Raw genomic sequence first — 13523 nt, 5'->3', positions numbered from 1 at the left:
AAGCAAGGTCATAGCACACACTTGAAAGTAAAGCAGGAAGACTGTAATTGGGGTCTGGGGCTCTGTCTGTCTCACAAGAACAAAGAATGCTTTTCAAAAGGAAATATGCATGTGTAAAGCTTGCAGCAATTATGGGTAGCTAGAAAGTTGATAAAAGTAAGGAGAATTAGACAACTTGCAGAGCTCAGCTAAAAGTTAGGAATAGAGATGGCCTGCAGCCAATGAAAGGCCTGTTAGAGAACTCCTGGGGCCTTCGTTAGCCAAGGCTTAGGAATGGCACAGCTAGAGACCAATAGAACAAATGGTGGAATTATTGCTAAAGTGTTTTTTAAAGGATATTTCTTATTATTTCACCTTGTCCCGCCTTCTCCTTGAGTGAAAATGTATAAAGCTTTCTTAATCCTTTGTTCTTGGCCTTTTGACCAGGAACCTTTTTCCTTGGAGTCCTCCAATAAAAAGCAATCAGAAAACCTGCCCCTCCTGTCTGGGTCCATCATTGGCTTCCACACCAGGCTCAGACCCCAATTGGGGAGAAGACAAGCGTGTCTTTAAACAGCAACTACGTGGATACATTTTCTTCCTGGATATCTGAATTTGTAATTCATGCCCAAAAGGAGACCGTCTCCAGTTAAAGAGGAGCTAAGGAGGAGAATCTCCTGCTAGTGAATTTCCTCATAGAAATCAATATCTCATTGTTGGGGAAAAAAAGAAACAGGAAATCATTCAGGGCTGATATTCTCCAAGTTGGATTCTTTCTGGGTCTTCAGCTGCTGGAGCCCTCAACATTTGGAAGATGGGCAAAAGAGGGTCATGTCCCTGGGGATTCAGCATCATGAAGCCACGCAGGATTTTCATATCTTACTCTCCAAACTCAGGCACTAAGTTTGGTGTGGAGCTGAAAAGAACTTGATTGCCTGAATTGGGGAGAGTTTGAGAGAAGCAAAGGGGAGCCCAACTGCCAATGACTCTGGGTGGCTTACAAAAGAGGACAATAAAACGGGGAAGAAGATGGGCAAAACACTGTATGAAAATCCAAAGCTCCCAATGGCTCAACGAAGAGCCAACCCAGGGGTGGAGGGCTATGTCTCAGGGCACAGTGGCACAGGCAGCAGCCGCACAAGGAGTCCCCTCCAAAGAGGGAGAGGGTGTAGGAGGAAAAACACACACACACACTAACACACACGGTTTCCAAGGGCTCAAAAAGGTTGAAAACTGCAACCAGGAAGGGGGCAGTATTGGAGGGGATTTCCCCCCACTGCTGCAGTCTTTGGAAAGGAGGAGCAGGTGGATGTGGGGAGGGAGGGGCTGGTAAGGCAGCTAAAGTGGGGAGGGGCTGGCTGACTACCGTGCTTACTATCTCTGGGGTGCATAGGGCACTGCACACCAAGACAACTACACACAAGAACAGGTTTCCCCCACCTGCCATCACTCTGCTCAACCACGAATTCCCACAACACCTCCTAAGACTGCATTACTATCTTCTTCTTACTCTTCTCGGTAACTGTCTCTCCCCACTTATGACTATGTTGCTTGTATCTTGACAATTTAGATGGTTCTGTTTCTTTCTTAGTATGATTTGATTGCTTATAAGTAACTTACGACTATCACCAAGTGTTGTATGTTGATGGATGCCTTTTATTTTACTTCAGGTACACTGTGAGAGGTGATGCACCAAAGACAAATTCCTTGTGTGTCCAATCACACTTGGCCAATAAAGAATTCCCTTCTGCTCTGTCCTATTAACGGAGAACATTTCTTGGATGAGAAGTGAAGGGAAAGAAAATCCAGTTGCCTCCTGAAAAAGCACCTTTGGGATGAGATCTGCTGCTTGAGCAGGTGGTTGGGCTAGAAGACCTCTAAGGTCCCTTGCAGCTGGCTTGTTCTTATTGTGTCAGCTCAGAAGGGAACTTCCTCCATCGGTCTAAGCCTCACTGGGCTCCAGCATCAGATTAGCTCAGGTCTTCAGTGCAAAACAAGGAGAGCATTAAAAGGGCGGAAAACTCCGTGGCCCCTTCAGCTTTCGCTAGCCTGGCTGCACCCCCAGACCTCCCAACCCACCTTGCCTAGGGGAGGACCCCGGAGGGAGGAAACGGCTGCAGTCCCAGGAGGGACCCTCGGCCTCCCCCTACCTGAATGCTGGGATTCGGCGGAGGTTTTTCTCCTGAATGGATCCTTTGATGTTTATAAAGGTTGCTCCTCACACTGAAGCTCTTTCCACACTCCAGACATTTATGAGGTTTTTCTCCTGTGTGGATCCTCTGATGTTTATAAAGGCTGCCCCTCCAACTGAAGCTCTTTCCACACTCCAGACATTTATGAGGTTTTTCTCCTGTGTGGATCCTCTGATGTCTATAAAGGGTTCTACTCTCACTGAAATTCATTCCACACTCCAGACATTTATGAGGATTTTCTCCTGTGTGGATCCTTTGATGTGCATAAAGGCTGCTACTCTCACTGAAGCTCTTTCCACACTCCAAACAATTATGAGGTTTTTCTCCTAAATGGATCCTTTGATGTCTATAAAGGTGGCTCCTCTCAGTGAAGCTCTTTCCACACTCCAAACAATTATGAGGTTTTTCTCCTAAATGGATCCTTTGATGTCTATAAAGGTGGCTCCTCTCAGTGAAGCTCTTTCCACACTCCAGACATTTATGAGGTTTTTCTCCTGTGTGGATCCTCTGATGTGCATAAAGGCTGCTCCTCTCAGTGAAGCTCTTTCCACACTCCAGACATTTATGAGGTTTTTCTCCTGTGTGGATCCTCTGATGTGCATAAAGGCTGCTCCTCTCAGTGAAGCTCTTTCCACACTCCAGACATTTATGAGGTTTTTCTCCTGTGTGGATCCTTTGATGTGCATTAAGGTTGCCCCTCTGACTGAAGCTCTTTCCACACTCCAGACATTTATGAGGTTTTTCTCCTGTGTGGATCCTTTGATGTCTATAAAGGTCGCTCCTCTGACTGAAGCTCTTTCCACACTCCAGACATTTATGAGGTTTTTCTCCTGTGTGGATCCTTTGATGTGCATAAAGGCTGCCCCTCCGACTGAAGCTCTTTCCACACTCCAGACATTTATGAGGTTTTTCTCCTGTGTGGATCCTCTGATGTCTATAAAGGGTTCTACTCTCACTGAAATTCATTCCACACTTCAGACATTTATGAGGTTTTTCTCCTGAATGCATCCTTTGATGTGCATAAAGGCTGCCCCTCCGACTGAAGCTCTTTCCACACTCCAGACATTTATGAGGTTTTTCTCCTGTGTGGATCTTTTGATGTGTATAAAGGTTGCTCCACTGACTGAAGCTCTTTCCACACTCCAGACATTTATGAGGTTTTTCTCCTGTGTGGATCTTTTGATGTGTATAAAGGTGGCTCCTCTGACTGAAGCTCTTTCCACACTCCAGACATTTATGAGGTTTTTCTCCTGCGTGGATCTTTTGATGTTTATAAAGGTTGCTCCTCTGACTGAAGCTCTTTCCACACTCCAGACATTTATGAGGTTTTTCTCCTGTGTGGATCCTTTGATGTCTATAAAGGCTGCTCCTCTCAGTGAAGCTCTTTCCACACTCCAGACATTTATGAGGTTTTTCTCCTGTGTGGATCTTTTGGTCTGTATAAAGGCTGCCCCTCCGACTGAAGCTCTTTCCACACTCCAGACATTTATGAGGTTTTTCTCCTGAATGGATCCTTTGATGTCTATAAAGGCTGCTCCTCTCAGTGAAGCTCTTTCCACACTCCAGACATTTATGAGGTTTTTCTCCTGAATGGACCTTTAGATGCTTTCGAAGATACTGATTTCTCTTGAAGAATTTTTCACATTCCGGGCACTGATATCTCTCTTCTTCCTCCTGGATCCTTTGGGGATTCCGGGGTCTTCCGAAGGACCCTCCTCCCTCCAGGCCCGTCTCGGCGTCTCCCCCCGTTTCCTCCTCCCCGCATCGCCCTCCAGGCAGCCACCTTTCCCGGGCTCCCCCTGGGCTCATCCCTCCTGCAGCTCCGGAGCCCCCCGGCCTTTCCCCGCCGTCTCCCGGGGCTGCTCCGCGGGGCCCACTCTCCTCCTCCTCCTCCTCTCGGGCGGCGCTTCCTTCCTTCCCTCCCCCGCCGGGCTCCTCCGTCCTCCTGCAGGGGAGAAAGAGAGGCGGGTCACGGCGGCGTCCCCCTCACCGCAGGCGAAGCCCAGGCCGAGGCCTCCCCTCCCGAGGACCCGAAGGAAAACCTCCCAGGCTGCCCCTCCGTCCTAGCAGCCTCTACTTACTTCCGGTTTCTCTGCCTCCGAAGCGAACCGCTCCTTCCATCAGCTCTCTGGTTCCGAAAGTGAAGGCGCTCCATTTCCCAGCCCCTCCTTCCTGCGTAGCCCCGCCTCCTCCTCTCCAGGCACCACCTCCTTGTCGTTCCCCTGAAGGAGAGAAAGGGACCCGCTAGAACCAGGGACGTGCAGTCACTAGAGGCAGGGGAGGCGGGGCCTCACCAGTCTCCTGAGGGAAAGGAAGAATTTTAAATAATTTTTTTTAAATAATTAAAGCCAGGGTGGTTGCTACCAGATTCGAAGTCACAGTGGCTTGGTGTCTGCTCTCAGTGTTAACTATGGGAGGAGGCCAGAGAACTCGGGGCCTCTTTTGCTTAAGGAATTTTTCGCCTTTTAAAAGTTAAGGCGGAGTTAACAAGCGAACACTTTCAGATGCAAAAGAGGCACTGATTCTCCCGCCTCCTGATCGGGGAGCAGCGAATCATGCCTTAAGAGCACGCTTACGTTGGGCGGACAAGAGGAGAGTTGAGAGAGTTTCCACAGCTGGAAAAGGTGGATCGGATGGAGGGAGAGGGGGGTTCAAATTTATTGTAATTTAATTTGTAATTTGTAATTTAATAAAAAATTTAATTTTTATTGTGAGGTTTGTTTGTGTTTTTTCTTTCTTTCTTCACAGCGGTGTGGTCGGAGGAGGCAGGGGGGCGAGGCGGCAAAGCACGGAAGCGGCAGGGACGTTCTCGCCGCTGTGTTTCAACAGGCCAGGCGTCTCGCATTTATGTCTGCCATAAATGCGAGACACCTGGCCTGTTGGACACAGTGGTGGTGGGGGGAGGAATTGGCTGGGTGGGCTGGCTGGCTGGGGAGAGGAGACCCCTTTAAAGCCCAGCATCGAGCGGGGAGGAGGAGGAGAAGAGCGGTGAGTCCAGGCAGGGAGCAGGTCGGGCGAGGGGTAGGTGGGCTGGCTGCAGGCCAGGGCAGCAGGATTGTTCATCGGAGGAGGCGGGGGGCAAGGTGGTGGAGCGCGACAGCGGCAAGAAGCAACACCCCTGCCACTGTGTCCGATAGGCGCCTCGCGTTGATGTCCGCCATAAACGCAAGACGCCTATCGGACACAGTGCCGGGGACTTTGCTCAAGCAGGAGATCCTTACAGAATAACAGAGGTGGAAGGGACCTTGGAGGTCTTCTAGTCCAGCCCCTTTGCTCAAGCAGGAGATCCTTACAGAATAACAGAGGTGGATCTTCCAACTTCACTCTGATTCCAATACCACTCCAGAAATGGTTAAGGGCCAGTGGTGGGTTCCGGATCTGGCATTGTCCACATGGACGCGCGCATGCATCGTACCTGCCTGCGATGCCCCCACAGGCCTCCACGCCGCTCCAGCTGCTTGGCGGAGCATCGCACAGGTGCTGTATGTGCCATGCGTGTGCATGGAAGTGCCGAAGGCTTAAAGCACCAGTAAGGAGCTCGGGCAGGTGGGTGGGCCCTCCGGAGCACCATCCCGGAACGGTACCCGGTGCTCCAGGCAGGCTCCGGTACGCCCGTACCAGGCCGTATCATCTGCAACCACCCCTGGTAAGGGGGCTCATGAAAGCCCCAGACGCTGCATTCAAAAAGGTGGTCAGAAGAGGGTCCATTACACACACTCGGATTTCAACCTAACAATTTGGTAATTTAGTGCGTTAGCATTTCTGCATCCAATCCCAAAGTAGTTTTACAATTATTTCAATTGCTTTTCAGCATTTAGATATTTTTGTGCTTCACTTTTGTCTTTGTGGTATTTGGCAGTTTGAGATATTTTATTTCCTTCCGCTACTGTTCAAAAAACTGTTTCTGCATTTTCACTTTACACAAAAATTGTATTAAAAAAAAAACCCTCACTGGCCCTAACCAAGATACTGCTGTTAAAAATTGTCTACCTTTACAAATGCATTTGATGATTAAAATATTAGCATATTTTAAATCAATATATTTCTTGGTGATTATAAAATTATTTCTGTATTCTCCAAACTTTGGGTTTTTTGCTTTTAAAAAAATCTGTTTCCTGTTTTTAACTTTTTCAGTTCCTCTCATTTTTTAAAAATGTTTTGTGGTTATTTGAGTAAATGAAATGAAATGGGACTTTGAAATGTTTATTTACTGCTCTGGACCTGCAGTATGTTTGGGTATGAAATTGAATTTTTAGTCCTCTTAATTTAAGTAGCATATTCCCACAAAAAATAAATAATGGCGTTGTCTATATGTTTCTTATATTTTGTAAAGAAAAAATGCAGAAAATGTTTTCTATTTCTTGTGCTAGAATTTATTTCAAACTTATCTCCCTTTTTCTTGAGGTTCTCCAACTCAGCTTTTTGGGTGGAGATAAAGTTCCACCACAGTTTTAAATCTTTTAATCTGAAAATTATGATGAATCCAAAAAACAAAACATTCATTTCAGTCCTGGTTTGAATCTGCTAGAAACACAGTAAAAACAACTTACCAGCTCTTAAGAAAAGCACTGAGAAGCAGAGTCGGAGAACAATCTTGTGACACATTTCAAAGAAACTTTGTCCAACTTTTTCAAAATGTATCTCGTTGTCCGCAGTTATCACTGTAAACAGGCTTCCCCTTTTGTGGGAGGGGAATTGAAACTTCAAGTCAAGAAATCCGTTAACCACATTTTATTTAGTGATATATTCAATGTATGTAGCTGCCATTAATATTGGAACATCAACAACCCCCCAATAAGCCCCCAAAATAAAATAACAATAAAATCATTGAAACTATTTTGTTAAAAAATATACAATAGAAAAATGGAAGGAAAAAGATAGCAAAATTCAGAATGGGGCATCTTCCCACCAGGCAGCGCTTGTAGGTCTTGTATAAGGTGACCAGATTTTCAGATTGGTAAAGAGGGGACACCATGGACAAGAGGCGGGGAGGGGGGGCTTGACTAAAAATTGTATATGGAGCAACAGAAATTTTCATACAACACAAAAATAGTATTGTAATATGCATCCTCTTTTTCTTACTCATTGTGTTAATAATCTAAAAAATAAAATTATACGATTTTAAAAGATATAAAATTCAACGAGGGTGAAACACACTAAATCTGGCAAAGCTGCCTTGCACCAACCTGGCCTGCCCATAGAATAGCAGCCACTTTGAGACACATAAAGCTGGTCTGAACATATTGCATTTCTTGTAGTAAATATATTTTATAAACAATTAAAAAATAAAGTTCCCCCCAAAATAATTTTAAAAGATATTCTATAAATAAAAGAAATCCTTGAGTGGAAGTGGAGCTGCAGCCGGTGCAGCCGGAGCGTGTTTGCAGTAATGCCGTCCGGTTGTATTTTATTTTATCAATTTTTAGTACTCCTACCCGATTCTTTTTTATCTAATTAACATTTTTTGATGGAGATAACAGTGCAGAACATAATACAAACAAAAACTTTTGTTGCTGCTGAAGAATTAAATAAGCATGGGAAAAAGAAAGAAACGCCATGGCACCAGCCCAGGATCTCTTCCTTCAGTGAAGACAGCAAAACAGCCAAGAATTGAGGAGCTCTTTGTTGGCAAGAGATCTGTAAGTAAAACTAACCCTCCCAGCCCCAACAATCTGGAGAGATTGGAACAGGACTGGCAAAAAGATATGGCAAATCAGCATTTACTAGACTTCTCCAATCGGGTGGAGGGGGAACAAAATGTCTGCCAGATTTTATCACAAACAACTAGCCCAACAACTTCCTTTATTGAGTCTAAGTTAATTCAGAGTATGGAAAGTTTACCCTGGGAAAATTCAACCGAGTTTATGGCAATGCCTTCTCACAGCGCAAACGGTGGTCTCAATATTTGAACAATTAATTGCCATCCAACATGATGTAGAGTCACTGAAAAAAGATTTAGCTGTTTTTCTTCAAATGCAATATCGGGCCCCAAGAACTCCCACTAAAGCTCAGGCAGAAGATTTGATTAACTCCCACTCGCAGGATAAGGAAAAGGCAATAGAACAAAGAGCCAGAAAAACAGTTAAAGAGACAGATAAAAGGAGACAGCCCTCTCAAAAAAACAATCCCCCCCCCAGACAAGGTATCGAGAGGAAAAGGTATCAAAAAAGAAGAAATCAGGAAAGCATCCCTCCCTCAATCACAACAATCACATCGCTCGCTACAAACACAAAGGATTGCTTTTAGAATCCATTTGAACGGACTTAATTATGGACGTTGGCATTCCAGAAGTGCGATATTAAATTCCCTAAGCCAGCTTCTTCACTGTCACAGGGCATGATTGATCTCCGTGCTGTGGAGTGGTTACCTGAGGCCCCAAACTGGAAGCGGATCCTTCTGTCTTTCAAACAGTCCACCATTCCTCAGATGTTATTCAAGATGAAGGCATTTTTAGCCTCCTTCCAAATCTTTCCCATCAGAGTCTTTGGTGAGGAAAGGGTTAACCCTTTAATAACTAACATGCAAGCCTCCAAGGCGAATGACACCACCTCATTTTCAACCTTGGAAGAGAAAGAGAATGATAGTGGGAGTCAACCAGTCCTGCCCGGAGAAGAGATACTTAACAGCACAGAAGCTGGCCTCATTAACGCTTTTGGCGCTCTCCCAAGGAAAGAACAAGACAATATATTATTCAAGCTAGAAAAATTAAAGAAATCCTTATTGGTCACAATGGACACAGCAGAGCCACTTATAGACCTGGTTTCCCCAATAATTGAGCCTCTCACTTCCCCCCCCCCCAGAGGGCAAGAGATTGCATGAATTCAAGATCATAGAAAATAGAAGCCAAGACCCAAAGGGGGTATTAGAGGCCCCAGAAGAGATGGAGATGTTTTCATCCCTGTATGAAAATTCCACGACACCTTCATCACCGCCAGCTCCAAACCAAGATACTGAGAATCGACTCACGAAAGAGCCACCATTGCAAAAAATGAAAGATGACCTAATAACACCTTGCCCTACAACCAGAGAAGAGGCTTCGGAATGGCAAGCTGTGTTAGCTGGTGCTAAAGCCTCACCCCCTGAAGAAGTTCCTCAGGAGTCTACACATGACCTAGACGGGTCCTCCCTATTTTTAAAGAAGACCAATGCAGTGTGCGATGACACTTTAACCCATGGTAACAACCAGACAACTTCCCTGTGTATAAATCAAGTTTCCTGATGAGCTCCAAAAGTTGACCCACTCTCCCTTATAACCTGGAACATAGCAGGTTGGTCCGTCCCATCAAAAGACCTTTTTTGACTATATATCACAATTTGACATCCTCTTCTTGCAGGAAACCTGGACCTCCACAGAGATTCAGTTAGATGGCTATTGGGTCAACCATCGGCTGTTCCAAGCAAGGTTGGGGGGAGAGCTAAAGGGGGTATTGTGACGTTAGTTAATACATCCTTGCATTTTAAATGTGTACCACTGCCACCTTTCCAGCCATGGGTTGTAACTACATTACTCTTATTTAAACAGGTGGAGATTTTGCTATTCAATATCTATATTCCTCCACTTAATAAGAATAATGAGATTAACAAGATTTGGGACAGCATAGAAGATTTTATTCTTGGCTGTTCAGCCAAATTCCCCAAAGCTGCAATAATTATAGGGGGGGACTTAAACGCTAGGATGGGTCCAAATGATCAAGCATTATATAAGCAGTTTAAGATTTATTATGATGAAAATCTAACAGAGGAATCTTTGCATGCCAGACAATTTAAAGACCCTAAAGCTAATCGGGCAGGGTTATGTGTAAGACAAATGACTGAACCTTTGGATCTGTGTATCCTTAACGGGTCCCCATGGAGCGATTTTCCAGCAGAATATACTTACCGGGGAGCAGGAAGAAAATCCACAGTTGACTACTGGATAATATCTTATGACCTCCTGACGTTCTTACAGAAGATAGAGGTAGACTCGCGATTGGAAAGTGATCATAATACAATACTCCTTACTCTCACATTGCACCAGAATTCTCTAAGGGCAGGCACAGCCTACCTACCCAGGTTAGAAACTCAAAATACCCAGATAAGAATTAAATGGAATGAGAAAAATGCTAAGGAAGTTTCCAAATGGATGTTAGCCCCTGAAACCTTAGAGTTACGTACATCTCTATTAAGAAATAACTGTGGGGGATCTTACCTAGAGAGGTTTGAATCCTTAATTTTAAATTTGAATTCAGTTCTCAGTAACAGATCACTAGCTCACCCCAAAATGCTAGTTTCAAAAAGCAAAAAATGGTTTGATAGAGATTGCGTTCAACTAAAAAAGATATATAATGAGGAATACAAGAAAAGTAAAGGTGCCCCCTCCGAGGAGCACACTTACTACTTAACGCAGCTGAAAGCACAATATAAGAAGCTTCTAAAAGAAAAGAAAAGTGTGGTTCGGAGGGAGTCTTGACATAGATTAATTACTTCAGTCAGGACAAAAAAATACATCCCTTTTTGGTACATCACCAGGGGATTGGGGAAACCTCCCCTACCCCTAAGGTGACCAGATTTTCAGATTGGTAAAGAGGGACACCCTTGACCGGGGAGGAGGGGAAAGGGGGGGGGGGCTTGATTAAAAAATTTATAGGGAGCAACAAAAATTTTCATACAAGGCAAAAATAGTATAGTAATATTTTTTTATTTCAACATTACAATTTACAAATATAAATTGTAACTTGGCAAACATCAAAATTTTGATCAAGTGACCATGAGGATGCTGCAACGGTCGCTAAGTGTGAAAATGGTCGCTAAGTGTGAAAATGGTAATCAGACACTTTTTTCAATGCCATTGTAACTTTGATCACTAAATGAACTGTTTGAAAGTTAAGGCTAGCTTGCATTATAATGCCTTATGCTGGCTTACATTTTCAAGAGAGAGAAGCTAAACTCCTTGTTAGAATTGAAATAGAAACGAATAGAGTAGAGTAAAATAGAATAGAATCGTTTATTAGCCAAGTGTGATTGGACACACAAGGAATTTGTCTTTGGTGAATATGCTCTCAGTGTACATAAAGAAAAATAAAATAGTAAGATAGTGGGATCCTTGCCCATCAAGCTCAGAAACCAGCGATCCCACGATCTGTCCCACACCTCCTCTTTCCCTAAGAGGTGGTGGGGTGGGGAATCCTTGCCCATCAAGCTCAGAAAACAGCGATCCCATGATCTGTCCCACACCTCCTCTTTCCCTAAGAGGTGGTGGGGTGGGAAATCCTTGCCCATCAAGCTCAGAAAACAGCGATCCCACGATCTGTCCCACACCTCCTCTTTCCTCAAGAGGTGGTGGGGTGGGGGATCCTTGCCAACCAAGCTCAGAAAACAGCGATCCCACGATCTGTCCCACACCTCCTCTTTTTCCCTCTCTTCCCGGGCGGCACAGACTGAAACAGAAGCCGCGGCAGGAGAGCAGCACAGGAGGTGAAATGAACTCCGCAAAGGGGGAGAAGGAGGAGCGGAGGGCTGTCTCCTCCCCCCAGCACCTCCCGATTCCCACCCGTACCAATTCATAACATGATTACTCACCAGTGAGTAAGCGCAGCTGCAACCCCAAAAGATGAAATGAAATGGAGACTCGCGCAGGCGTGCTCAGCTAACGGAGTCCAGCCAATCAGTGAGCTGGTTGGGATGGAAAATTTTCAGCACGTGGCGTGCTGAAAATTTCCCATCCCAGCCAGCTCACTGATTGGCTGGAGTCCAGGCCAATCCAATCAGTGAGCGGCAGGCTGGGCTGGCTTAAATTTGTAGGATAGAACGGAACGATGAGCCAGCCCAGCGAGCTAGCAGCTGATGGGGGGGAGCGAGGGAGCTGCGAGCGCCAAAAAAGCGTGTTTTTTAAGGAACCGTGCGGGACGCGGGAAAATTCATGAAAAAGCGTGGCTGTCCCGCCAAATGCGGGACGTCTGGTCACCCTACCTACCCCCCAACAAATCAGGTTCCGATTCATGCCTGGGAAGAGTATTTTAGGGAGCTTTATACAGATCCTGACTATGTAACCAAGGAGAGCCAAGCTAGTTTGGACCAAACTCATTACTGGCCCCCCGTTACACCAGAAGAGATATCCCGGTTGATTGGAGCCCTAAAGGCTAATAAGGCACTCAGGGCTGATAATGTCCTGCCAGAAATAATCAAAAAGAACGCCAGTTGGTGGGCTCCACTTTTAGCACCACTGTTTACATTTATAGACAATACAGGCCATATGCCAAGAGATTGGGGAGTAGCAATTATCATACCAATTTATAAAAAAGGGAATAGAAATGACCCAGGCAATTATAGACCCATTAGTCTTCTGAGCGTTATTAGTAAACTGTATGCCAAACACCTAAACTATAAACTCCAGGATTTGCTAATATCAGCGGGGATAATCGAACAAGCCGGTTTCAGAGAAGGAAGATCTATGGTGGATCATATCTTAGTACTCCACCATTTAGTACAAAAATACACACATAAAAAAAAAATCCTCTCTTTTTGTGGCCTTCTTGGATTTTAAACAGGCCTTCGATTCAATATCCAGGATCACCCTCTGGGAGAAGGTAAAATGCACCACGATCGATAAATGCCTCCTCTTCCTCATACAAAAATTGTATGCCAATTCCACCCTGAAAGTGAGGTGCAATCCCCAAGGAAGTCTAACTGGCTCAGTAAGAGTACAAAAAGGGGTACGGCAGGGTTGCATCCTGTCCCCCTCCCTCTTCAACTTCTATATTAATCCCCTGATTGACCTTTTACAGAACCCAGTTTTCCATCCTCCTAACCTAGCACAACGCAAAGTGCCAATTCTCTTATATGCTGATGACGCCGCTATCATTTCACAAACCCCCATAGGACTGAAGAGAGAATTAGGGCAACACTCGGCTATTGCAGGCAAAACAATCTGGTCCTTAACTTCGATAAATCAAAAATTTTAGTTTTTGCTAAAAGACCACGCCAATATTCCTGGCAAATAGAAGGATATAGTTTGGAACAGGTTAAAACATGTAGATACCTTGGTGTGGTTTTCCACTCGCTAGGGACATGGAAGGCACTGTTCCCTCTAAGGTGCGCAGCTGCGCGGCCATGCACATGGCAAGAAAACCCCGCGCAGCAGTTTCTAACTGCCGCGCAGAGATTTCTTTCAAAGCAAACGTGGGGATGTCCTTTGCAGTTGGCTAGAACTGGCCGCCCGCAAAGGACCTCCCCAGACTTGTTTTGATGAGCACGGAGCGACTGATGGTAGTTTGCCCCCGCCGCAGCTGCTCAAACTATCATCAGTCGCCCCGTGTTTAGCAAAGCAAGCCCGGGGAGGTCCTTTGTGGGTGGCCAATCCTAGCCCGGCGCTGC

The 13523-nt window shown here is 45.3% G+C and overlaps 1 long non-coding RNA gene across 1 annotated transcript; it reads right to left on the bottom strand.

Moving 5' to 3' along the window:
- Positions 1 to 4077: 4077 nt before the first annotated feature.
- On the bottom strand, positions 4078 to 6914 carry LOC116520092. The gene is made up of 3 exons (XR_004256722.1): positions 6722 to 6914; positions 4253 to 4393; positions 4078 to 4116 (listed from the first exon to the last, which is right to left on the bottom strand). It is a non-coding gene; the product is annotated as an uncharacterized LOC116520092 (long non-coding RNA).
- Positions 6915 to 13523: the final 6609 nt, after the last annotated feature.

Source organism: Thamnophis elegans, chromosome 17, assembly GCF_009769535.1.
Source record: "Thamnophis elegans isolate rThaEle1 chromosome 17, rThaEle1.pri, whole genome shotgun sequence".
In the NCBI taxonomy this organism is placed as follows: Eukaryota; Metazoa; Chordata; class Lepidosauria; order Squamata; family Colubridae; genus Thamnophis; species Thamnophis elegans.
This window is presented reverse-complemented; position numbering and strand designations above follow the sequence as displayed.